This window comes from Trachurus trachurus (assembly GCF_905171665.1).
Source record: "Trachurus trachurus genome assembly, chromosome: 23".
In the NCBI taxonomy this organism is placed as follows: domain Eukaryota; kingdom Metazoa; phylum Chordata; class Actinopteri; order Carangiformes; family Carangidae; genus Trachurus; species Trachurus trachurus.
Window position 1 is genome coordinate 21,505,099 of NC_139912.1, and position 25,097 is coordinate 21,530,195.

Consider the following 25,097-nt stretch of genomic DNA (forward strand, 5'->3'; position numbering starts at 1 on the left):
CATCAAACTCATCAAATACACAATCCAACAACTCCAAAATGCTCTGGTGGACAAGTTGTGACCTGCACATTCACCACGCTATGAAATAATCATGTAACATTATGAGACAGAGTTGTTTTTGAGGCTAATGCATAGCTGGAACTACAGACGTGGCTGCTTGGTGGAGTGATTTCAAAAGCGCATAGTGCAGTTACTCCCATTTACTCAATTAGTTCTGAGTATTTGCTTCATGTGTCGTAATGTCACATAATTATACATGATTATTTCATAGTGTGGTGAACCTGTACCTGCCTTCCTCCTTTGCTCCCATCATAATGAATATATGATTACCTGGCCATTAGAGGCGCTTGCCACTTTAATGTTACGGTTTTCAGACCCTTGCAGAAAAGTCGTGTGCAAAAATGAACCATTAGTCTCTTCTAAGTTGCTGTCATAAATCAACAGGTGCACTTGGTCTCACCTATACAAACACAGAAAGAAGTTTGCCTATTAAAAAAAGAAGAAAATCCAATTTTCCACCCTCATTCTGTTGATGCTGTTTTAATGGCATTGGGCACCCTCTTCTGTAAATACACTGTACACACATAGCTATACTGCTGATGGGACAGGACAACTGATGAGGCTATTTATTTCTGTATCTCTGTTAGTAAGAGGTTTATCCTGAATGTTAATGCTTAGCAATGGCATAAAGAAACAGCTGATGTCAGTACGTATATGTGTGTGTGTGTTCCCTTTTTGTCCATACTGTAAAATGCATTTTGATGCTAATCAAAGATGGGTACCTCCAGAGCAACAACAGTAAATAAAACTAACTGTGAAAAGGCAGCTGATATAGTCTTTATTAGTGGAGCAGTTGCTGGCATGGATTCTGCAAACTACAGATAACACATGTGAAATAATAAATCCTGCTACTCCTGTCCTGACATTTATGCATTTTTTTTTTATCCTGTGTAACCTTCTCGCCTTAAAATCCTTATGTCTTAAGAAACAAAGCTTTGGCAAAAACTATGAGGACACCACAGAGAAAGTGACCTCAGAGCAGCTTGTATGTCATAAAGGAGTCTGATGTCTGCTTTGTGTCCATCATGTCCCTTACTGCCCACTAGTGGCAGCAGTGGGCTGTTGTCCCTGGAAGCTTGCTGGACCTCTGGCTTATGAATTGGGTGGGTTGAAGATGCACTTATGAACTCCATGAGCTATTCTTCACCACTGTTCACACTGTGCACCTATCTGTGTTTAGTGGACACTGTATAATGAGCTTGTATCTCAGAACAAGTTTGACTTCATCTATTTGTCTCCCATCTGTGTATCCCAGGATCTCAGAAGAAGAAGACAGCTGACCTTCGGATTTGCAGGTCACATTTTAACAATTGTTGATCCAAAAACTACCCTCCTGAGTCAAAATAGTTGCAGATGTTCATTGTTGTATCTGGTGGACATTTGACATTTAGATTTTTTTTTAACATTGCAGGCAGAACAGGTGATGTAGCCTCCATGCTGCTCTGAACTGCACCGGGTTTCTGGCCCAGCAACCTGGAGATTTGAAAGACCCTTGCTGACACCTGAGACAGACTGGTGAGAGTTGTGGAGGAGATTCAGCCTGCCTTTGTCATAATCAATGGACAGCCTTCAAGCAGTCAACTTGGTGTTTCTTGCTTTGCCAATAAAAGAATGGTTAGACAGTTATGTGTTTTTGTTGTTTCATCATTTCATAGTAATTTATTACAATTGTGATTTAATTAAATGCTGCATGTTTACGTTTAAGTAGTAGAAGTAGGTGTATTTTCAACCCAGAATTTGGGTTATACTTTTTTAACCCATTTCTTGGTAGCTTAAACCCAACAACAATATTTTTGACTCACTTTTGAGTAAAAACCTTAACACAGCATGCTGGGTCAAATCTCTAATCCAACGTGCTGAGTATAACTAACCCAGTGTTGGTTCAGTTTCTTTTGGACTCAGCGCTGGTCTAGCAAATTAAACCCAAATTGGGTTACTTTTAACCCGGCAGTTTTAAGAGTGTATATCTATAGTGTCTGTTATTTCAATGGGTATGTGTGTGTCCTGTTGACAAAGGCTGGGACTTGTCAAGCAGAGAGGAAAACAGCATCTTTTGGAGGTTTGCACAATCCTGGGCTCTGACAGGTGGTTAGCTACAGCCAGTGTGCTTGTCAGGTTGTTCTAGACTTTACTGTTCTGAGATCAGTTAGAATATTGCATGCACTATGCACAAACACAGACATGTGGGCATAATAGAGGCAGCTGTTTTCTGCTGTAGGTTTGAAAAGTTTGAGACAGAATATTGTTACACAAGTAGCAGGAATAGCTCAGTGTGTGGTGGGCGTAAGAAGTAGAGAGACACACGGAGAGAAAGGGAGGAGGAGGAGCTAGAGAGAGCTGGTGAACAGAGCAGGAATGTAGCTGTGAATGCACAGTGCAATTCATGTGCACTTTAAAGGCTGGTTGTCAATATATAAATAAATAAATAAACGTTACAACCCTCCAAGTCCCAAGTTCATCCATCTCCCTTTGCTTTGTAGCTAAAGTCCAGACGTGAGTCAAGAAAGGTTAACAAGACTGGAAATTGCAGGATTCTGCCGGATCACTGGAGTGTGTCATTGGCAGCTAATGGTATTTGAAGACGACCATAGGTGGGTTGTGGATATTTTTCCTCTATACTGCACCTTCTACATGTTTAGTGTCGGTTGAAAGGAGTGACCCTAGACTGTCAGCCAGGAAGGAGAAAGGTGGAGATGCCCAAGATGTCAATCAAAGACATGATAAGTATGTTTTAGTCTTCATGTTGGTATAGAAAACAGCTGCATTACAAATTGATTTTTTAATTTTTTTCCCCCTTTTCTTTTTTTTCTTTGTGAAAGCCACCCAGGCCACTGCTGCAGTCTTCTTTTGGGACATGGACATCTCAGTCCCCTTGTCCTCAAGCTGATCTTCACAACAGGCTGAATCAAACTTAATGCTCTGCACTTCTACATCGTCTTAACCATAGTACGTAAACAATATTAAATATCAGTTCCAAACATATACCAAGCCACACCAAGCTCACCAAGCTGGTCTGGGCTTTTTGGCGCACACCTGTCCTGAATCATGGTATCACCTAACCCAGTCTTGACTTCACCACTTCTCCCAGTTGATTCTGTCCTCTTCTGTAGTGCTCTGATCAGAACTTCTCCTAGTGTTCTTGTAATGTGCCGTTGGTAAATGGTTCTTAGTCCATGCTTTGTGCTTGGCTTTGATTAACATTTTTCGAGTGTGGGCATCTCTGCTTTTTTTTTGCTTGGTTCCTCAACACTGTGGCCAGCCTGCCTCCTGCCACCACCAACTGGGTTTTCCTTTTTTCTTGTTGTGGGATTTTTTATTTTTTTTTGCACTTTTTCCTGAGAGCGTATTAAACACATTGAAACTGCTCTGGTCTCTGATCTCCTACAAATTGTTGGGCCAAACCCCAGCTTTCACACGTGACTTCCTAAAGCTTCCCATTACTAATTACTGATTATCCAGATTACAAAATTACAGTCAGTAGTTCTCTGGCTTTGATATATAATAATTTTAATGATATAAATCTACATTTAAGTCAGATCTAATGACGATAAGATTAATTGATAGATAACAGATAGACTAAGATTAAAGATATTAAGTCTGAGATGGACAGGGCTCGCAGTCAAGTTTGATCCACCGCTAACTGATATGACAGCGACCTCAGATGAGAGATCTAATGCACCCAAAATCTAAGTGTTTGACATTCTGTTCTGCCTCTGAACTTAAAGGGATAGTTCACCCAAAATTGAAATTTCACTCATTATCTACTCACCCTCATGTCGACTAAGGGCTGGGAGAAGTTTCAGAGTCCTCTGTGCCTTCTCTGAGTTACAGGGGGTCTCGGCGTAGCAGTGCATGTCCATATAACGGTTGCAAATGGATACCAACTGTCTTCGTAACAAAAAGACACACCAAAAAACATCCAAATACCTCCATGCTGCTCGTATGTAATGTCCGTCTTGTATTGAAGTCCCGAAATGCGAAATTGTCCTGAAAAAAAAAAAAAAAGTTTATATTTCAAGCTTGTTTTGTAGTGGAAGCTTCTTGAAGCTCCTCTTCCCGGTTCGTCAAATTTGGACGAACTGAGAAGAGGACAGACCCTGGTTCGTCCAAATTTGACGAACCGGGAACAGGAGCTTCCGCTACAAACAAGCTTGAAAAATAGACTTATTTAATTTTTTTCGGGACAATTTCGCATTTCGGGGCTTCAATACAAGACAAAACAAGATTACATACGAGCAGCATGGAGGTATTTGGATGTTTTTTGGTGTGTCTTTTTGTTACGAAGACAGTTGGTATCCATATGCAACCGTTATATGGACATGCACTGCTACGCCGAGACCCCCTGTAACTCAGAGAAGCCACGGATAACTCTGAAACTTCTCCCAGCCCTTAGTCGACATGAGGGTGAGTAGATAATGAGTGAAATTTCAATTCTGGGTGAACTATCCCTTTAAGCTAAAATAGTGGTTAAAATAACTGAGCAGTTTCTTGTCTATGCTGTTTTAAAGGCAGTTTCTAACTGTGCAATATTATACAGCTGCTCATGCAATCATAACTCTACAACAGCTGTATGATCCACAGGCTGAGATCATTTTTTCAAAAGTTACAGTCCTTCGAAGCCCATTAAAGGACTGTAACTTTAATGTGGCTCTCACCACGTTGGTTTAATATCAAGAAGTATTTGTGCCTTATAGTTTATTAAAGGACGACTCACTTCGGCAGCTCCACAGTTTGAGTTTTGCCTGCTAAAGATTGCCAAAACCCAAGTGTTGTGTACAAACAAATTCCCCAAAGGCGGCCCTCAATGTCCCGTCTCTCCCCCTCAGAAATCAATACAGGCATTTGTTCTCAGATGTCTTCATTGTGACATGTCTTTGCATGCTTAATGAACTTTCCTTGTTCACTGTCCAAGGATGTATCGATCCGCAGAACGGCTAGTATTCAGCAGAGATCTCCATTTGGTCAGAGCAGAGCCGGCGGAGAAAGCTCCATAGATCAAGCGGACAGACTTATGCTTTCCTTTTCAGAGCCCAACTGTTCCACTCACTTTTCAGCCACTGGCCATTTATCCACTGTCTCCTGCAGACAGCTGTTTAAGAGAGGTGAAAAGGGGGGGAGGGGGGGTGCAGTGAATCTTAATCTAATTAGATAAAGAAAGTCAGCAGGAAAGTCTCTCTCGGCTGTGGACTGTCTCTGCAGATCTCCCTCTGCTGATAACAGTGAATAATGAGCTCTAAGGTCAAAGGTCGCAGTCAGGCTGGGATTTATTCTTTTCTCTATGTTCACCCGTTGTGCACGCAACACTCCCAACAAAACAAACGACAATACAACTTATAGGTAGACACACTGTACAGGTGAACAAAGAGCAGAAGTGTGATCATATTGGATGACTTCATTATTTGTGTGTTCCCCTGTTTAGTTTGAGTTTCCTGTTTTATTTTGAAATCACCTCGTCTTTTTCCTGCCATCTTGTGTCGAGCTTTGTCTGTGTCTTCCACACCTCTCATTTGTCATTAAAGGGATAGTAGCATTTTTTTTTAAAGTGGGGTTGTATGATCTACAAATAACCCCTACTATTAAGTACTTTAATTGCAGTAGAAGACTCTCTGCACTCCTCCCTTTAGCAACACCAGCCCATAGCCCTGCCCAGAGATTTACAACTTGCAGTGTTGTGAACAGACCCAAAGAAACGGCCTATTTTCGTGGCCTAAAAGAGGTTTTACCTGAAAAAAAAATGCACAGTTCCATTGTTCGCTATAATATAATTTTGCAGGAAAAGTTTTTATTTGGAGCTAACCAACTCACGTATCCCTCCGCCCAGGGTTAGCGCCTGCCGATCAGCAGTTGGTTTGGGGCCATAGGCCATTTCTTTGGGTCTGTTCAAAACAATGTATGTTGTAAATCTCTGGGCAGGGCTATGGGCTGGCGTTGCTAACGGGAGGACTGCAGAGAGTCTTCTACTGCAATTAAAGTACTTAGGGGCTATTTGTAGATCATACAACCCCACTTTAAAAAAAATGCTACTATCCCTTTAACGCTGTGTCTATTCAGTCTGCGTGTTCCCTCTCCTCTTTATTCCATCGTTTCTCTCTCCCCTCCTTGTGAGTTGTCAGTCTTTTCATCTTTGAGTTAGTTAGGTTTTTTGGTGTTGCTTGAGTTGTTTTGTACTTTTGGCTGTGTTCCTTCTTTTGTGACATCTCAGATTTATATCTGTTGACCCTTTTTTGTTACTTTGTTTTTTCTGTCCCTTTTGCCCCTTTTTTTCCCCCCAACATCCTTGTTTCCACTCACCTGTGTTGTTCTTGTTTGCATTTGGGTCCAGCATTTTCCAAAACGTGACATTCATTCAGTTATTTACCTGGACCTTGAATAGGAAACAGATGAGGGGATGGAAATAGGAGCAGAGATACTGGTGCGTGATGCTGCTTACATAAAACACCTCCTGGAGCAGAAGACATAGACTGACCCGTCAAGGGGGGTCTGGGCATGGCCCAATGGGCTCTATGCACAACTCCACTACTTCCTGAATTTAAGGCAGCTCTTTTATTTCCTGTCTTACATTATTGGACAAACTGATTAATCCAGGTGTGTCTGACCATTGTGACTACTCAGACACACCTGGATTAATCAGTTTGTCCAATAATGTAAGACAGGAAATAAAAGAGCTGCCTTAAATTCAGGAAGTAGCAGAGACGTACATAGAGCCCATTGTTGTAAAACATGTGCTAAAGTGCCCTCTTGGGAGCCAAAACGCATGCTAAAGTGCCCTCTTCAGTGGCAAGGATGCCCTTTTTTTTCCTTTTTGCCCCTGCCCTTCAAAAAGTCTGTGCACACCACTGGGGTGGTATGTCAACAATCACAGGAGTAGAAACAGATACAAAACATGATGGAGGGAGCAGAATGTAGCCATGATGATGATGATAATAATTATGCAATTAAGCAAATAATAGATAAAACAGTAAATACATGAGGTTTCCATCAGTACATATTTGGTAGGCCTACCACTCAAAACAGTGGTATTTTATATTGACATTTTAACCATTCCATTTTTAGCCATACACCAGTGGAAATCAGTTTGACAGCCATCATTGTACTGTCAGTGACACTTTGAATACAAAGAATAAATGTGAGCATTAAAAAAAACCACAGGGTGGACAGGATGAAGCGTGCCCTGCTCAGCATGACAGCTTTAAGTTCTGTTCTTCCTAAGGCAAACATCACATGCCAACAGGTCCATCTTTGTCGTATCCATCCAAGCCTCTGTTCTCCTGTAAGCGAGTGGGATAATCCTCAGTGGAAACCATACGTCTGCTGGACTCAGCTTCCTTGAATCCTCCAAACAGCCTAAGCAGCTTCCACCACTGGTCTGGATCTCAGGCAGCAGCAGCAGGTGCTGCATGCTGATGCAGGATTGTTGGCATATTTCTTTGAAAGTATCAATTGCGACAGCGAATTCAAGACAAAACATGAAATTTTTGGACGTTACAGCATGGAAATTTCATGTTACAGGATTTTGGGTTTCATGAAAAGATTACTGGACCGTGCCAGTCTTCAAAACACTATGCAGACATGTATGCAACATTCATATAGAGGAATTCAGTTTGATGCAACCCTCTAGTACCTTCTCTAGTGTAAAAATTCATATTTTACCATTGAGATGTAATTGTAAATGAAAAAAATCTACATCATTTTGTTGACTTTATCATATGGAAAAGATCAAACACCCAGTTGTGTAACACCAAATGACCATATTTCAGGTGATATCATGACATCATCATTTATAGTTCCTGTGTCATTACCATTAAACCCAACCATTAAACCACTAAAAGAGTCATTCATACCTTTGTTCCATCATGCTTAGATTGTAAGTCTTTGTTGGCATCGACCCGTCAGCACTGCGCAAGTTTGCAGGTATAGTCCAAAATGTAGCTGCCGCCTGCTGACTGGAAAGAAACGCCGTTATCACATCTGTGTCATCCTGGCATCTTTGCACTGGCTGCCTGTTGATTTAAGGATCCAGTTCAAAGTTTTATTAATTGTTTTTTGGTTTGGCACCGCTTTATTTATCAGAGCTTGTATGGCTGCACACTCAGTCCCAGCTAATCGAGTAACCTTGGCTCTATTTACTTTGTTTTTTAATCTAACTTTGTTTCAAATTGAATTCTTACTATTCCTTTTACTGTTTTATTTATGATTATATCTGTGCCGGATTAGCTATATAGAATTTTAACAGTTTCCTATGGAGCTAGAACAGTCTCATAATGAATAAATGCACACAGAAATTAATAAATGTACAAAAGAAGATTTGCATGTATTTGGGGATTTATATAAAAATCACATACAGAAAATAAGATTCATAAACATATTTCGTAGTTTCCATGTTTTATGTAGACTGATAATGGAAAAAAAATTCTGATTAATTATTTAACATCTGTCTCTGCTCACCCAGTGGATTTCTGACAACTCAAGAAAGGCCAGCTCTGAGTTTTTAGCCATAGCAAATCCTGAAAACTTGAAGAATGTGAAGAGAAACAATGACATTTTTGCAATGAAACAACTTTGTAAATATTAGGGCCGGGACTTTAACGCATTAATTGCGATTAATTAACTACACAGAAATTAACGCGTTAAAAAAAATTAACGCATTTTAATCGCACTTATTAAAAAAAAAAATCATTTTTTTTTTTTTTTCCCTCACGTGTGTCTACGTGCGGTGCGCCCGCACGCGAGAGAGGCGGCAGTTTGAGAGGCTGACTGGCAGAGATGAGAGCTGGTGAAACGCTAGCATGGTTATTAAAACACCATCTCTGATCTCTGCCTGCACATAGATACACAGACACGGGCGCACGCTAAATGCGCTATATAGCGCTAATTGCTCAGCTGCAGCGCTATAGGTATCTATGACCTGTCACTGTCACAGGTGCAGCTCATCTCATTATGACAGGACTTCACCCTCAGAGCTCTGTCTTCAGACTGTCCTGACCTGTCCCTGGACATCACACAGGGACAACATGGAGCTGCTGTGTGATTGGTTACTGAGTTTTATTAATGTTTACATCAGGCTGAGTTCAACAAATCAGTTTATGCTACTGTGATTTAAGTAGCCTAGTTAAATACTACAGTAATCATCATAGTGTATTGGAAGGAAAGACCATTTAATCTGTATGTATCAAATATCGATTAATGAATTAATCGATAATTTGCATCCCTAGTCTGTTGGTCTTGGTTAAGTACCACCTTGAATGCTTAAAGGTGTACAGAAATGGCCGTTTGTCCTGTTTGTCGCGCCGAGTTGTCACGAGCTGCAACACGAGTTTACCCGAGTGAGGAAAACGAATTTGATTGGTCGTTATCGAGCGGGCGGGATATTCAAAGCTTGGGGCGAGCCCGAGCTCCGTGTGTGTGTGCGTGTCTCAGACGTTTGAATGACGGATGACGGATCCAATATCAGTGGCTGGTGAATCGTGTACAGGCTGACGTATAATCCGTGCGCCTGCATTATCCAATGCGAAAAAAAAAATACACACTTTCATCCCGGATTTACTCAAAAATAGAATTTTGCACAAAGTTTGGCCTACATCGTCTGAAAGATGAGTTATCACATTAATTTTATGACCCAAAGTGGGCTCAAATTCAATTTTCTTTTCTGTACACCTTTAAGATTATGTATTCAGTCATTCAATGGTATACTAAAATCCATGTGGAAAAAAAATGCTTCTCACTGTTCTCAGGTCAAATATTTATATGCGATTAAAATGCGATTCATTGCGATTAATTAATTACAAAGCCTCTGATTAATTCAATTAATTTTTTTAATCGAGTCCCAGCCCTAGTAAATATTGCAAATTTTCAGTTATGTTCGCTAAGAAAAAACTAAATGAATTTAGACATGGAGGCTACTGATCAGTAATCATTATTAAATTACAGTCAAGTCAGGTCACAGTTTATTCATGAAACATTCAAAAACAACCTCAGTCGACCAAAGTGCTGTACAGTTCTTAAAACATTACTGTAACATAGGGATGAGTTTCTTGATGGGGTCAGGCTGGTTTTCTTTAGCAGTTAGGACCACATTCTGGTTCTGTTCAATAGAAAACACAACGACACATGTGTGGCTTACAATGACAGTTCCAGTCAGGACTTCCAGAGAGAGTTTTCTCTCTGCAGAGCTCAGTCTGGTCTTATAGTCTGCTGCTCTGACAAGGTTACTTTCCAGGGTTGAAGCCACATCAGATACCTGACTGCGGGTAACAGATTAAACGCACACCCTCCCTTGATCACGTCACGCTGGCTGTAATTTGCGGCGTGAGAGAGCGAGTCCCCCCGCCGCGCTCTGTGTTCACACTCCTCCATCACTGTGTGTGAAATGAAGTGAAAATCTAAATGAATTCTTGGACGCGTCGACGGCGCTCACGGTGAAACACTCTTCATCTTGTCCTGGTCACAGTTGGATTTTTCATTACATGCACTTTATCAGTGTAACATGTGTTGAGATCCTGCTTCCCCCCAAAACACAAGACTTTATTTCTATTTTAGCATCTTATCTCAGATCTTAGGTTAAACTCACATACGGCATTTCATTTTTAACTCATCCTGAGCGTGTTTCATTTCCACTCTTCGACAAGCATTCATCGAATTAACATCCTGATTTTGCCATATTCATCAACCGTTAAATTGCCTCACACGGAAAGTGAAATTGTGTGTGTAATGCAATCAATTCAGAAATGTAGTTTGGAGAGGGAAATGAAAATGAGTCTTCACACACACAAACGGCTCTACTGAGCTTTTCTCCTCTTCCTGATGTTGTTGTTTTTTGGCCACTGACAACAGAATGTACTTGTACACCGTGTGTGAATAGGCTTCGGACAACTCAGAGCCTCGGTGTGAAGGTAATTCTCTTCAATAAATGAACTCCATTTGTTTTCTCAACCCTCTGAAAATCCGCCCCCGACTGCTGCTCGGGACTATTCCCCCTGACTTTTTTTTTTTTTTAGCCCACACGAAGCAGCAGTTAGACAGTGGTGTAACTGTATACAGAGCAGGGACAGGACCGGATGACTCATCTGTAATCATGCAGACACAGACGCTGATTTTATCGTATATGACAAAGTGAACCTCATGTCCCTCAGATATTTTCCGTAAGCTTATCACCATAGTGACTGCTACTGGTCAAATTACCCCAGGACTCGACTAGATTGAACACTGTGAGTAGTTCCACTTTGATAATTCTCTCATTATAATAAACCTCATAAGACACCAGAACAGGGAAATGTACCTTGGAGACTATTTTGCCAAATGAAGTGGATAGACTTTGCATACAGCTCTGACCTGAATAAATGACTAGCGAGACAAATGCCATGTTCACAAGCAGAATGTATTGCTGTGCTGCCAAATAATTGCCCGGAGAAGTTCTTGCCCATTTCTCAATGTATAATTAAGCTCCCTGTTGCATTTTTTTTTTTTTTTTTTTGGTGGGTTGCATAGAATATTCTGCATTTCATTAGTGTGAATGAGTTTTCTGTTTTGTACTGTACGTCGATACATGTTTTGTGCAAATGTCAGATTGGCCTCTGGCCGTCACATAATGAACTAATTAGTTCAGTTTCAGTCTATCAATGTTACCTACTTCAGATTGAGGATTGTTCTCCAACACATACATTGTATTAATAAAACAAATTGGTTTGGTTTTCTTGTTTGCCATAGTTTTATGTTTGTAAAATGTACCTATGTTCATCATTTTGTACAGAAGTGCCAAGGAAATAATGTTTATAAAAGACACACCGGAGACCAGGCTACAAAAGAGCTTTGCTTAAAGTTCAGGAAGGTTTGGATAAATCATTATTATTAATTATTAGTTTTCTTTAACGACCTTGACCTTTCAACTATCCACCAAGATCCATCCCTAAATTCCATCCCGGAAATGTTTGTTTTACTTTTGAAGATATTCCCTCGAGATGTGACAGATATATCGTGTTTTGTTAGGTTACAGTACTGTGACCTTGACCTTTGACCTTTGACCACCAAAGTCTAACCAGGTTATCCCTGAGTCTAAGTGGACATTTGTGCCAAGTTTGAAGACCCTCCTCCAAGACATTATTGAGATTCCTGTGTTTACAAGGCCAAAACAGTGTTTTTTGAGGTCACCACGCCCGCGACCTTCGACCTTTGACCCTTAAAATCTGATCATATTTGAGCCAAATCTGAGGCACGTCCATCAGGGCATTACTGAGACATTGTGTCTGTGAGAAATGGACAGACAGAATGCAGAATAAATGTTAGAACTCGCTATTTATGGACCTTAGACCTTTGAAAGGCCAAGTAAGACATTGTAATTGGACTTCAAACTACTGCTTCCAAGATGGATGATGATCTTTTTCACACTCACAGTGGGCTCTTTTTTTTTTTTTTCCTTAAATACATTTTCATGATTAACAAGACTTTTCAAAACTACAATCCTCTCAATGTGAATGTATAAAGAAGTGGACACTTTCCCCGAGACACGTGATAGTTTCGACCATGTTCATATATAACGCGGTTATCAGCTCTCAGCCAGTTGTAAATACAGGCCACACAGAGGGAAATGCAGTCTGTGTAAAGGAGGCTGAGAGCAGATGGCTGGCTGATTGAAAGGATTAGTACAAATTAGTGGGAGGCTGTTACCTATAAATGCATGAAAATACATCAAACAAATGGGAAGCAGGTGAAAGTGGCAGGCATTAGTGTGTGCGTGCGTGTGTGCGTGCTGTGTGTGTTGAGGGCTGGAGGTGCAGATGCCTCAGTGAATAAGGTGAATGCAGATATGGATCACGGGAGAGCAGATGATCTATTGACTGAAAACGGAAATGCATCTGCTTCCTCGGCAACTTTGGGCGACAAATACACCTTGAAGGCAGCAAGCAGTGAAAACACCATCTGCCAGTCTCTTCCTACATAATAGCCAGGAACTAAATGTGCATGCAATCCACCCAAAGCACATAGGAGCAGTGTACTCCACACACTATACATTCTATATTCATCAGACGTGTAGCCTAAACTTTGAAAAATATTTCTGATAGCGGGCTCAGCGAGGGCTTATTTATAGATTAATGCTCAGGCAATAAACTGTGAACTTCAGTATTTATGAACTTATTCCACACAGACACACTTCATTTGAACAGGGGGAGGCTGATTTATCACCTGAGACCTTGCTGAACGATGCTCCATGCATGGGAGATAAAATACAGGTAAGGAAAGACGGTTCTTCACCCCAGAATGAATGGATTATGTGTCAGAGTCATGATATATAGCAGCAATACTGTATCACTTCTTCTCAAGCGCTGACAAATGCAAAGATGAAGATGAAGGCTACCATGTTGACATTTGGGATTTGTTAACTCTGCGTGGATCTAACTCTTTTTGACTCTAGTGGTGTGCTGCCTTAAAACACTGGATCCTAGATCAATATAGAGGAGAGGGTGCATTGTGGAAATGTGCCAGTGTTTATTTATTAGGAATAGTTGCAACTTAGAGTAGATAACTGTAACTGTAAGCTATAAACTTTCAAAAATATATTGACAACAGAGAGCAGAAAACTTGAAGAACATGAAAGGAGATGTGTTATTTGAGTTTATGTAAATGACTTTTTCTCGACATAGCCCTATTGTTGGAATTTTCATCGACAATTTCTCTACAAACATTGCATAGATATTTGCCTTGAGTCACGTTTGCTATACAATAAACTCGCAGAAAACTCAGTATAATGTAAAGCTATTTATATTCCAGAGGTTTTCAAGAACCAATTTCATCAAGCAAACACTAAGAACTCGAAGAAAATGAGGACAAATATGTTTTCATTTGAGATTCAGATAGTGCTTCCTACTGCAGGTGTTGATTCTGAGTCATTATCACTGAGACTCTGTCATTGTGAGTTCACTGTGATGTTAATCTCTATTTCCTCGCCACAAGGACAAACAAGCCGACTGTTCACAAGTGTTAAACCTGAGGTGAGAAAGGGAAGAGACTTTGTGTGTCTAAATACCATCTCAAAACATCTACATCATTCATTTCAGTTACTTAGGCTGGATAAAACTCAATTAAACTCAGTGTTAGACTGGAATTTCTCTTGAGAAGCTGTCACTAAGAAATGTAGCCTACTCTCCATGACCACTAAAAGTCTGAATACAATAAAGGGAAATGTGTTTTCATATGAATTTCTGAAATAACTGTTCCAAGATGTGCAGACAACAAGTCCCCAGCTTCTTCAAGGAGAGCGAAGCAACCGGCACCTGACAGAGTGAAGCAAATGAAAATGAATTTTAATTTTCTTTTCAAACAACTGTACTCTAGGTTGTTGTTTGAAGTGCTACGCCCATTCCCAGGGTGTATCCTGCCCGTTTCTTTAATGTGTTTCATTTAATTTTGATTGCAAATTTTGAAATATCTTTTGGTTTCGGTTGTAATTCATGAAGTAATTTGTTTTGTATAATTATGGAGAAATATAATTCCGGTAAGATGGAGAAATTTCCTCTGTTTTCAGTAGACGTTGAACTTCTCTCTTTTCATTTCCTGTTTGTGTATTAGTTACCCATTAGCAGCCAATCACAGCCAAGTCAAAGGTCAACATTGTATCCAACCAGATTCGTAGAAGGGCCGGACCTATCACAGAGTGAAAAAATAGTTTTTTACATTATCTAAGTTGCTGTAGTTCATTAAAGTTAAGTTTGTGTAATGTATAAAACGGGTGTGTGAGCCAGTTTGAAATGGTTTTCAGTCAGAAATGTTGCTAAAATGGCATAACAAGTGAAATGTTGCTAGCTAACTAACTGATGGGAGAACAGATTGAATGTGCTCATGTGAAATGTGGTTTTCTACCAAGCCTCTGAGTGATTATGAACCCTGAGAAGTAGAATAATATAAATATTTATGGACATATTTATGGTCAGACATAGAGTTTGGTTCCCAACAGTGGTTCCCAAACCCCGATCCGTGGACCGGTAGCGGGCCGTGGACCATTTGGTACCGGGCCGCAGAAAGAGAATGTAAAAATATAGGCTATAATTGTTTATTTTAGAAATTTTCCGTTTGTGCATCTTCCCAGCGCTGCACAATTGACAGGCAGGTCCACAAACGTAAAAGAGTGAAAAACACACGTCACCGGGAAAAACTTAATAATGAAACGACAGAAGACCCGACGCCTGCCAACAAAAAGAAAGCTGTTGTAAAAGAAAAACCAACAGTCCTGTTTAAATTACACGCTCATTGCAACAGGTGATTGACATGCTCCAAGCTCCAGTGTGTAGCCTATGTGTGAGACCGGCTCTCCACCGCTTCTTCACATCTCCCTGCGTTCTGGATTAAAGCAGAATATCCTGAGATCGCCACAAAAGCACTGAAAACCTGCTTCCATTAGGCAGAGTTTTCAGCAGCGACAGCAGCAAAACGAGATGACAGAGTGGAGTGGACCATCACCCCCAGATGACTGATATTATTATTATGATATTATGGTGAGTTGTAACAGAACGTAAACGTAACAGAAAACCATGTGACCATCCACAATCGTTTTTTTGATGTTTAAGGACGATATATATTATATTATATATAGGACGATATATAATATATATATATTTATGATTTCAATTAATGATTTTTTTGTACTTTATCTCTATTGTCTCTATTTGTTACTGAATCACTTTGCACTTTATCTCTTTATTTTTTTCTCATTTCTGTTCATTTTGCTCATATAACGTTGATTATGTATGCACTTTATCTCCTTTTTTTTCTATGTTTATTTGTTAGCCATAGAAATTTGTCTTGTTGTAATTTGTTATAGGGGTGGAACTTATGTACAAGCCAACCGGCTTTGTTCCCTCCGTGCACCATTGCATTTAAATGTGTGCTAAATAAATAAACTCTAAACTCTAAATATAATAATTCTTGTGACTGTATGGTTTAATACTCTTTGCAACTTAGTCAGAGTCATATGCCTGAATTTGTAACTGTTGACACATCCGAGTATCATAATTTTGGTAGCAATTCACCTCTCATGCAAAATAGTCTATCAGGTGTAAAAGTTGTGTATCACAACAATCCTGTATCAAAATTGAATTGGGTCGGCTACAACCACATAATTTATGACTATCCATGTGATAAATAGACTAAGAAAATCTGAGTGTGTGTTGACAGAATGCATGTGACATGTACACTAAAACATAAACCATGTGTGTTGACAGAATGCATGTGATGCTGAAACATAAACCTTGTGTGTTGACAGGACCCATTTTGGGAGTAAGCTTATACATGGACATGCGATGTGTAGACACTAGAGACTCGGGGTGTTAAGAGAGTGAGCAACATAGATCACATCGCTCTGGAGCAGAAAACCTCTGAAAGCAGCGTAAATCAACCAGTGCTGCAGGAAGACACGTGTGTGCCAAATACATCCGGTGGAAACTCAGGGTCATCAGTGTGTAAAAAGAATGCACCTAAACCAACTCCTAATTAGTTGTTAGGTCGATTCAGCAACAAATAATGAAGTTGAACCAAAGCCAAATTAGGGAAATGGGGTTAATTAGAAAATCTACAAGAAAATAATGGTGGAAAAATTCCAAAATAGAGAAAAGAAGGGGATTCCCTGCAGAGTAAAGCTCTGCAAGAGGTGGAGACTCTTTTGTAGCACTCCAATTCAGTGTCTGTGTTCATGGACCAACCACATGTAAACTAAACACCAGTGAATATAATCTACTTTAGATTTGCTCTAAATATCTCTTGACTCTTGTGTTTAAGGCCAAACCCACAAACTTTAAGGGATAGTTCAACATTTTGGCAAATTGGCCCATTGCCATAATCGCTTAGGAGTAGGTTTGTTACTTTTAATTGTTAATGCAAGCTATTTTCAGAACAGCGGAGCAGAGCCGCAAGCTGCTTAGAGCTACAAAACAAAACAACTCTGTCTCGTAGCGTACCGTTATTATCTCATAGCGTGGTGAATGTGCAGGTCACAACAGGTCCACAAGAGCGTTTTGGAGTTGTTGGATTGTGTATTTGATGAGTTTGATGAGGGAAACCAAGAAATCCCATTAGCCTCTAGCGTAGCTCTGAGAAGCTCACAGCTCTGCTCTGCCGTTCTAAAATAGCTTGCACCGACAATTAAAGGTAACAAGCCTACTCCTAAAAACTATAGGGATTATGGCAATGGGCCAATTTGCCAAAAATGTTGAACTATCCCTTTAATTTATACCTCTTTTGGAGGCATTTCAAGCCTGACTGAAATTGTTGTTTGCACAATGTGAGTAGACCAGAGCCAGAGAGAACATAATAATAATATACCGTAGTATGAATATAAAATTGATACTAATTATCTTAGAGAAATTGCTTTTGTAGCAGCTGTTAAATCAGAGTCCCTTATGTGTGAGAAAATATGTGAAGCTTTAAAAGTAATAATCATCAAAACTAAAAGCATGTTTGGATTTGACCAGCAGCCAGCAGAAAGACTCATGAATGGAGGTGATAGAGTCTCTCTGTTTCTGTTTGTCTGCAGTCTGCCAGTTCCACAGTTCCAGTCATCTTGGCAAGAGAAAATGGGGGCACGTAACCTTTTTCAAGGTCAAACTGAGAACGGAAACTTTTAGTTTTATTAATGTTCCTGAGCTGGAAAAAAAACAAGATTGAACTCGCTATTTGTTGTTTGAGGCAAAATGCGAGCAGAGCATCCAGGAAATAGAAAATAACACCCACATTCTGTGCCTGAAGTTATAGCATCTGAGAAATGATTTGATAGGCAAAATTGTTCTTGTTTTGGCAGAAGACAAACTGCCTGATGCTTTGTCGACATATTTGTGTCTTACCAAATGAATTAAGGACGTTGCCTCCTCATGAGAAACCAAACCAAACTCTATACCTTTCATGCATGTTTGTGTTGTTGTGTTACCGACGTACCTTTTCTGTCAGACAACCTGGAGAGTTCCAGCTGTTCCAGCTGTTAAGTCATTCAATCTGGGGCTCCAACAAGCACTACCACCAACTCAATTCTTTCTGATTAGAAGCCGCTCAGTGTGTCGTACCACGGAGAGCAAAGGGACACTCACTCAAAACAGGGCTGTGAAATCAATAACTCATTGTATTCAGTTTTTCTGTTTTATTTTTAGAAAGACAACAGGGCACAAGCTCACCCACAGATTTCCAAATGATTCGCCTCAATGCATGGAGGCATGAGTGGAATCCGTGATGGCCGTGTTATGTTTGAGCCACAATTATACAGCATATTACAATGAGCTCATTATGAGGTCTTTAAGATATGATGGATAAGATACTTATCATTCCATTAGCTCTATAAATGACTGTGTTCCTCAGGATTTTAAAAGTAAAATGGGGGGCAGAGATTTCCTCTCCTGTGGAGCCATGCAGCTTCCAGTCTGGGTTTGAGAGGCTTCTCTGCATTTAAAGGGATAGTTAAACATTTTGGCAAATTCGCCTATTGCCATAATCCCTATAGTTATAAGGGTAGGTTCATTACCTTTAATTATCGGTGCATGCTGTTTTGAGATCAGCGGGGCAGAGACGTGAGCTGCTCAGCGAACACAATGGAGGTGAATGGTACAGGTCCCCCAAAGTCCATCAAATACACAATCCAACAACTCTTAAACGCCCTCGTGGACAAGTTGTGACCTGCACATTCACCACGCTATGAAATAATAATGTAACATTACGAGACAGAGTTGTTTTCGAGGCAAATGCGTAGCCGGATCTACATTCCAGACACGGCTTCTGGGCGGAAATAGAGTATTTGCTTCATGTGTCGTAATGTTACATAATTATTTGCCAAAATGTTGAACTATACCTTTAAGAAAAGACATAAAAACCCCTCTCTGATGAAGCGTCAGCTGTCTCAGGTGGGCCCCAAACCGTCCATTAGAATCAGACAACATCTGCGCTGTCTGTCGGTACTGGGCCCACTAATGTTTGATGGAGAGCAATGAGGACTTGTATTAAAAACTACAAGAGATAAACAAATTCACAGCAATACCGCAATTGTCCCCTCAGCATTTGATTTTTTCATTGCAAAAGGGAAAATTAATTCACAAGCGAAGCAGCAGAGAGCTGGCAGGCCATAATTTGATTTCTGCCAGCTGCGTGGGAGGCGGTCATTGCTGAATGCATCTCTGTCTTTAGAGGAGTCCTTGAACAGACAGACAGTAATATCAGGCGGAGCTCCCGACAATTCACAAGCATTGAAAAACATAGCCAGCACTTACTTGTGTTAATTACTGCAGCATTGGATGAGATTCAGAGTTGAAATAAACGCTGAGGAGGCATTATCATATCATTTTACCCCACTCTTTGTAATTAAAATCAATTCACAAAACCCCTTTATCCAAAACAACCTCATAAATCCATGGTTAGGTTTTATACCATTATTAATTTAATAATCGTCATAATAGTCTTTTATGCTTGTGCAATCAGGTCACATGCACTAACTGCACAAGACATGAGGCTGTTGATGAGCTGTAATATGAGCTCTGTAAACACAATTAAGATTAATCGGCTGTGCATGCGTATGTGTGTGTCTCTGTTAATAAATGGATGATGATCAGTGAGTCCAATGTTACAAAAAGAAATGTAAGGACATCAATAGAGTTTATCATAATGTAACAGTCCTATAATAGTGGCACTCATCACATCACTTTGCTGCTAAAGCTGCAGAAGGGGATAATTGCTGAGGCGTAATATGAGATGGAAATGTTGCAGCAGTGTGGCCAAAGATTTTCAGTGCAAAAAGGTTTCCTCATGGATTTTTAAAATCTCTGGTAGCCATTTGGAGCTGTTAATCAGACAGGTTAAAGATTAAAATGCATTAATACAAGAAAAAAACTTTATCACTAAAAGTCAGATGATGATGAATTGACATTCTCCAGCTACAGGCATCACAGCAGGCAGTGTGTTGTATTTATTTATGCTTTCATTTCATCTGCCTATGGTCCATGGTTTTATGACTGTGATGTCGTCTGTCAGAATTAGAAAGCACATCGATGGAAGACAAAGATGCAGCCTTGACTTTGGTTCAACCAACTAATGAAATTATCACTCGGACAAAAAGGGTCAAGAGACAGACTGTCTTTGTCTGAAGTCGTTTTTTAATAAGTTATTTGAAAGGCTTTTGTCTTTCTTTCAGCAATAGTGAGAGAAAGAAAGTAGTAATACTGGAGAAAAAGAGAGAGAGCGAGAGAAAGAAGATGACAAGCAGTAAAGGGCCACAGGCTGAGGCCCCTAAAGCAAGTAATAAGCTCAAATGGGACGTGCACTAGGTGAGCCGGATTACATTTCTTCTTTTGTCTCTCACAGCTCACAGCCTGCATCTAGGATCCACAATAGACTTTATTTACTTCCAACTCCAAAACTAACAGAATTTTATTACAGGAGGGCCTTTATAGAGAGCCTAAGTGGAATCAGGAAGTAATTAGGAAAAAAATCTCCATGTAAGTGAACGGGAGTCAAAATTTTATTTTGTGATCCGATTTAATTGTCATGAGAAAAATATATGACCTCTACCTATTTAAAACATTGCGCTCATGCTAAGAAATCAGCAGTTGGTTGTAAAACTATTGTAAAATAAAATTCTGAAAATCGGTAACCAGAAAGACTACAGGTCGCATAGGTGATGTCACATACCACAGGCCGTGTCAGCTACTCCACTGTAGTCCGTCTTCACACAAAATTAATTTTTCCATTGCCATTTTACGACAAACTGCTGATTTTTTGGCATGAAACACAATGTTTTAAATATATTTTTCTCAATGCAATCAGATCACGAAATAACATTTTGACTCCCATTCATTTACATGGAGATTTTTTATCAATTTAAGTCCCATGGCGAGCTTCTCTTCCGCTTCCGCTTAGGCTCTCTATGTCTTACTCCTTCTGTTTGATATGGAGAGTTGGTCAGAGTGGTCAGTTATCTTCTGGCTTTTCTGCTCCGTCTGCTCAGTGTATCTTTAGTTATTTCTCTGTCTCCTTTATTTGCTGTAACTTCGGTGTGGCTCAGTGTATTGGGAGTACTCCTCTGCTTCTCTGTAGTCACTGAGCAGGTGGGAAACCAGAATGGCTTGTTGGTCTGTGGCTCCACACATATCATCAGTCAGTCACATTTACAATATAAAGCTGTTGGGATTCAAAATCTTGGTGGTTTAACTGGTAGACCATGTCCATGACCATTAGGGTTTGGTCCTACCCACTGGTTCAAATCCAACCAATGGCCCTTTAAAGGGATAGTCCACTCAAAATTGAAATTTCACTCATTATTTACTCACCCTCATGTCGACTAAGGGCTGGGAGAAGTTTCAGAGTCCTCCGTGGCTTCTCTGAGTTACAGGGGGTCTCGGCGTAGCAGTGCATGCCCATATAACGGTTGCAAATGGATACCAACTGTCTTCGTAACAAAAAGACACACCAAAAAACATCCAAATACCTCCATGCTGCTCGTATGTAATGTCCGTCTTGTATTGAAGCCCCGAAATGCAAAATTGTCCCGAAAAAAAATGTAAAAAGTCTGTATTTCAAGCTTGTTTGTAGCGGAAGCTTTTCGAAGCTCCTCTTCCCGGTTCGTCAAATTTGGACGAACTGGGAAGAGGACAGACCCTGGTTCGTCCAAATTTGACCAACCGGGAAGAGGAGCTTCTGCTACAAACAAGCTTGAAAAATAGACTTATCTAATTTTTTTCGGGACAATTTCGCATTTCGGGGCTTCAAATTTGAATTTTGGGTGAACTATCCCTTTAATGCATTTCATCCCTTCTCACTGTCTCTATAATTAAGGCATTAGAGGGCAGAACAGGGAATTCATCATTATGCAGTAGTGATAAAAACAAATTTCAACACCCAATAATCTTTAACATAATCCTTGACTTGTTATTAAAATCTGTTGAACAAATTCAAACAGAACATTCTAACCAGTACATGATGAATTATCTCACTTACAGATGCTGCCCTGACTGTCTGACTACATCATCATTTTATGTGATCAATGCTTTTTTCTTTAGTAAACTCAGTGGACTAAGAGCTGAGACAAGAGCTGAGTTTAATATTCTCCCTCTTAAGGTCAGCTCTCTTAAAAGAAAATCTATCTCTCAGCTCTCCAGACTTCGCATGCAGGTGAGTGTGTGAGTTTGTGTCATAGAAACACTTAGATGCAGGACAGAAACATGAAGGCATGCAAACATGTTCACAGGACAGATCAGGATCAGATGTGATCCTGTCTTTGCTTCTCTGGCACCTGACACCAGGGCTTATGCTTGCTGGCCGTGGGCTAGCATTTCTAATGAAGTTCTGAAGTGATGGAGGAGTGATTTGTGCTTGTGTTTTTGGCAATGGGACGGAGAGGCTGAGCCAGCTGCTCTGCCTTGAAAGAAATAATCAGCACAACCGAATGGGAGTACCCACACTGTCATTGTAATTGTGGAGTTTGAATCTGATGCAACTTCCACAACTACCAGCCCAGTTGAGGAGCTTCATATTCAGTCTTATTCAATGGGGATCTGTGCCTTCAAATTGCCAAAAGTTGTCTCCACTGTTTTGTTTCTGTTTCCATCACTAAAGTTTGCAAGCTAACCATCTCTGGCTCAGTCAGACAGTCTCATCACTTTCCCACACCAAGTCTGTAATATCTAGTCTGCCCTGACGAGGTTGGGCTCATTACATCTCAGCTGCTAACTGCAACAACGCTGCCTGGCTCAGTAGCAGAAGTAAAGGTTTTGAGTAGCTTCTTTACTGATTGTCATTCATGGCAGATGTTTGAAAAGACTGCTGTAGTTTCAAATATGTGATGTGGTTCATGACTGAACTTTTTCATACAAGAATGGAGGCTCTGTGCCTTCCACGAAGCATTGCCAACATTGTTGTAAACAAATGCACATGGCCAGGAGGAGGGTTAGCAAAACAGCAGGAAAGTGACCGGGCTTGCATAGTTCCTCTTTAAAGGGATAGTTCAACATTTTGGCAAATTGGCCCGTTGCCATAATCCCTTTAGTTTTAGGAGTAGGTTTGTTACCTTTAATTGTCGGTGCAAGCTATTTTTAGAACGGCGGAGCAGAGCCATGAGCTGCTCAGAGCTACGCTACGGAGGCTCATGGAATTTCCTTGTTTCCCTCATCAAACTCATCAAATACACAATCCAACAACTCCAAAACGCTCTGGTGGACAAGTTGTGACCTGCACATTCACCACGCTATGAGATAAAACGTTACGAGACAGAGTTGTTTTAGAGGTAAATTCATGCAAAACCCCTGATGTGCGTTCCTGTGGGGGGCAGTTTTTCGGCAAGCAGTAACTGCATTTGCCTCGAAAAGAAACTCTGTCTCATAACGTTCCATTATTATCTCAAAGCGTGGTGAATGTGCAGGTCACAACTTGTCCACGAGAACATTTTGCAGTTGTTGGATTGTGTATTTGACGAGTTTGATGAGGGAAACCGAGAAATTCCATTAGCCTCCGTAGCATAGCTCTGAGCAGCTCACGGCTCTGATCCACCGTTCTAAAAACAGTTTGCACCGACAATTGAAGTTAACGAATCAACTCCTAAAACTGTAAGGATTATGGCAATGGGCCATTTTGCTCAAATGTTGAACTATCCCTTTAATCTGTAAATAATATTGCTTCAATTCCCAGCACCAGGAACATGCTGATGTGGATGTAGATATCTTTCGGTGCCAAAAAACACAGTTCTCCTTCTTCTCATGTTCAGTGATTGCATCACTTAACTCAGACTAAAACTAATTTATATGACATGGAGCAGCTCAGGGAAGGCGATGAAGATGAAGAATGGACTCGTAATGCTTACTGAGGGGAGCTCCAATAGTAGCGATAAGGAAGAGAGTGAAAGTGTCAACCAGATGAGCTATTGAATTTTGAATATGATGAATGTGCTGAGGAAGCCTCAGAAGACAGGTGCAACTATATATGTGAGGTCGAACTTTTATTTTTTATTTTTCTTGTAAAAGGTTCCTGTCTGGGGGAAAAAAGAAGGCAAATCAGTTAAAATGTTCCATCCTTCCCCGAGGCTGGAGGCAATCCCAGCCGACAGCGGGCGAGGGCTGGGAACACTGTGGACAGGTTGTATATCACATCGCTGACATGTAGGGACAAACAGCATCGCATTCACACCTATGGGCACTTTAGAATTGCTAATGAACCTAATGTGAATGTCTATGGACTGTGGACACAGATCGACATGCACAGAAAGAGTGATAAATCCCCAACAATTAAACACGGTACAAAGAAAACACCAGTGCAAATGATTTATAGGGAATCATTTTCTTTTAACAGTTTAGTTTCAAATAGCAAAATGACAAACACACAAAGCAAATAAATAAACTCCTCTGGAAAATTGTAATATATTGTAGCACCTATACCCTTGGCAAACCTTCAATAAAAACTCACTGTTGTAGGTTATACTTAAAGGGATAGTTCACCCAAAATTGAAATTTCACTCATTATCTACTCACCCTTATGTCGACTAAGGGCTGGGAGAAGTTTCAGAGTTATCCGTGGCTTCTCTGAGTTACAGGGGGTCTTGGCATAGGAGTGCATGTCCATATAACGGTTGCAAATGGATACCAACTGTCTTCGTAACAAAAAGACACACCAAAAAACATCCAAATACCTCCACGCTGCTCGTATGTAACGTCCGTCTTGTATTAAAGCCCCGAAATGCAAAATTGTCCCGAAAAAAATTAAATAAGTCTATTTTTCAAGCTTGTTTGTAGCGGAAGCTCCTCTTCCTGGTTCATAAAATTTGGACGAACCAGGGTCTGTCCTCTTCCCAGTTCGTCCAAATCTACTACAAAACAAGCTTGAAATATAGACTTTTTTTTTTTCGGGACAATTTCTCATTTTGGGGCTTCAATACAAGACGGACATTACATACGAGCAGCATGGAGGTATTTGGATGTTTTTTGGTGTGTCTTTTTGTTACGAAGACAGTTGGTATCCATTTGCAACCGTTATATGGACATGCACTGCTAAGCCGAGACCCCCTGTAACTCAGAGAAGCCACGGAGGACTCTGAAACT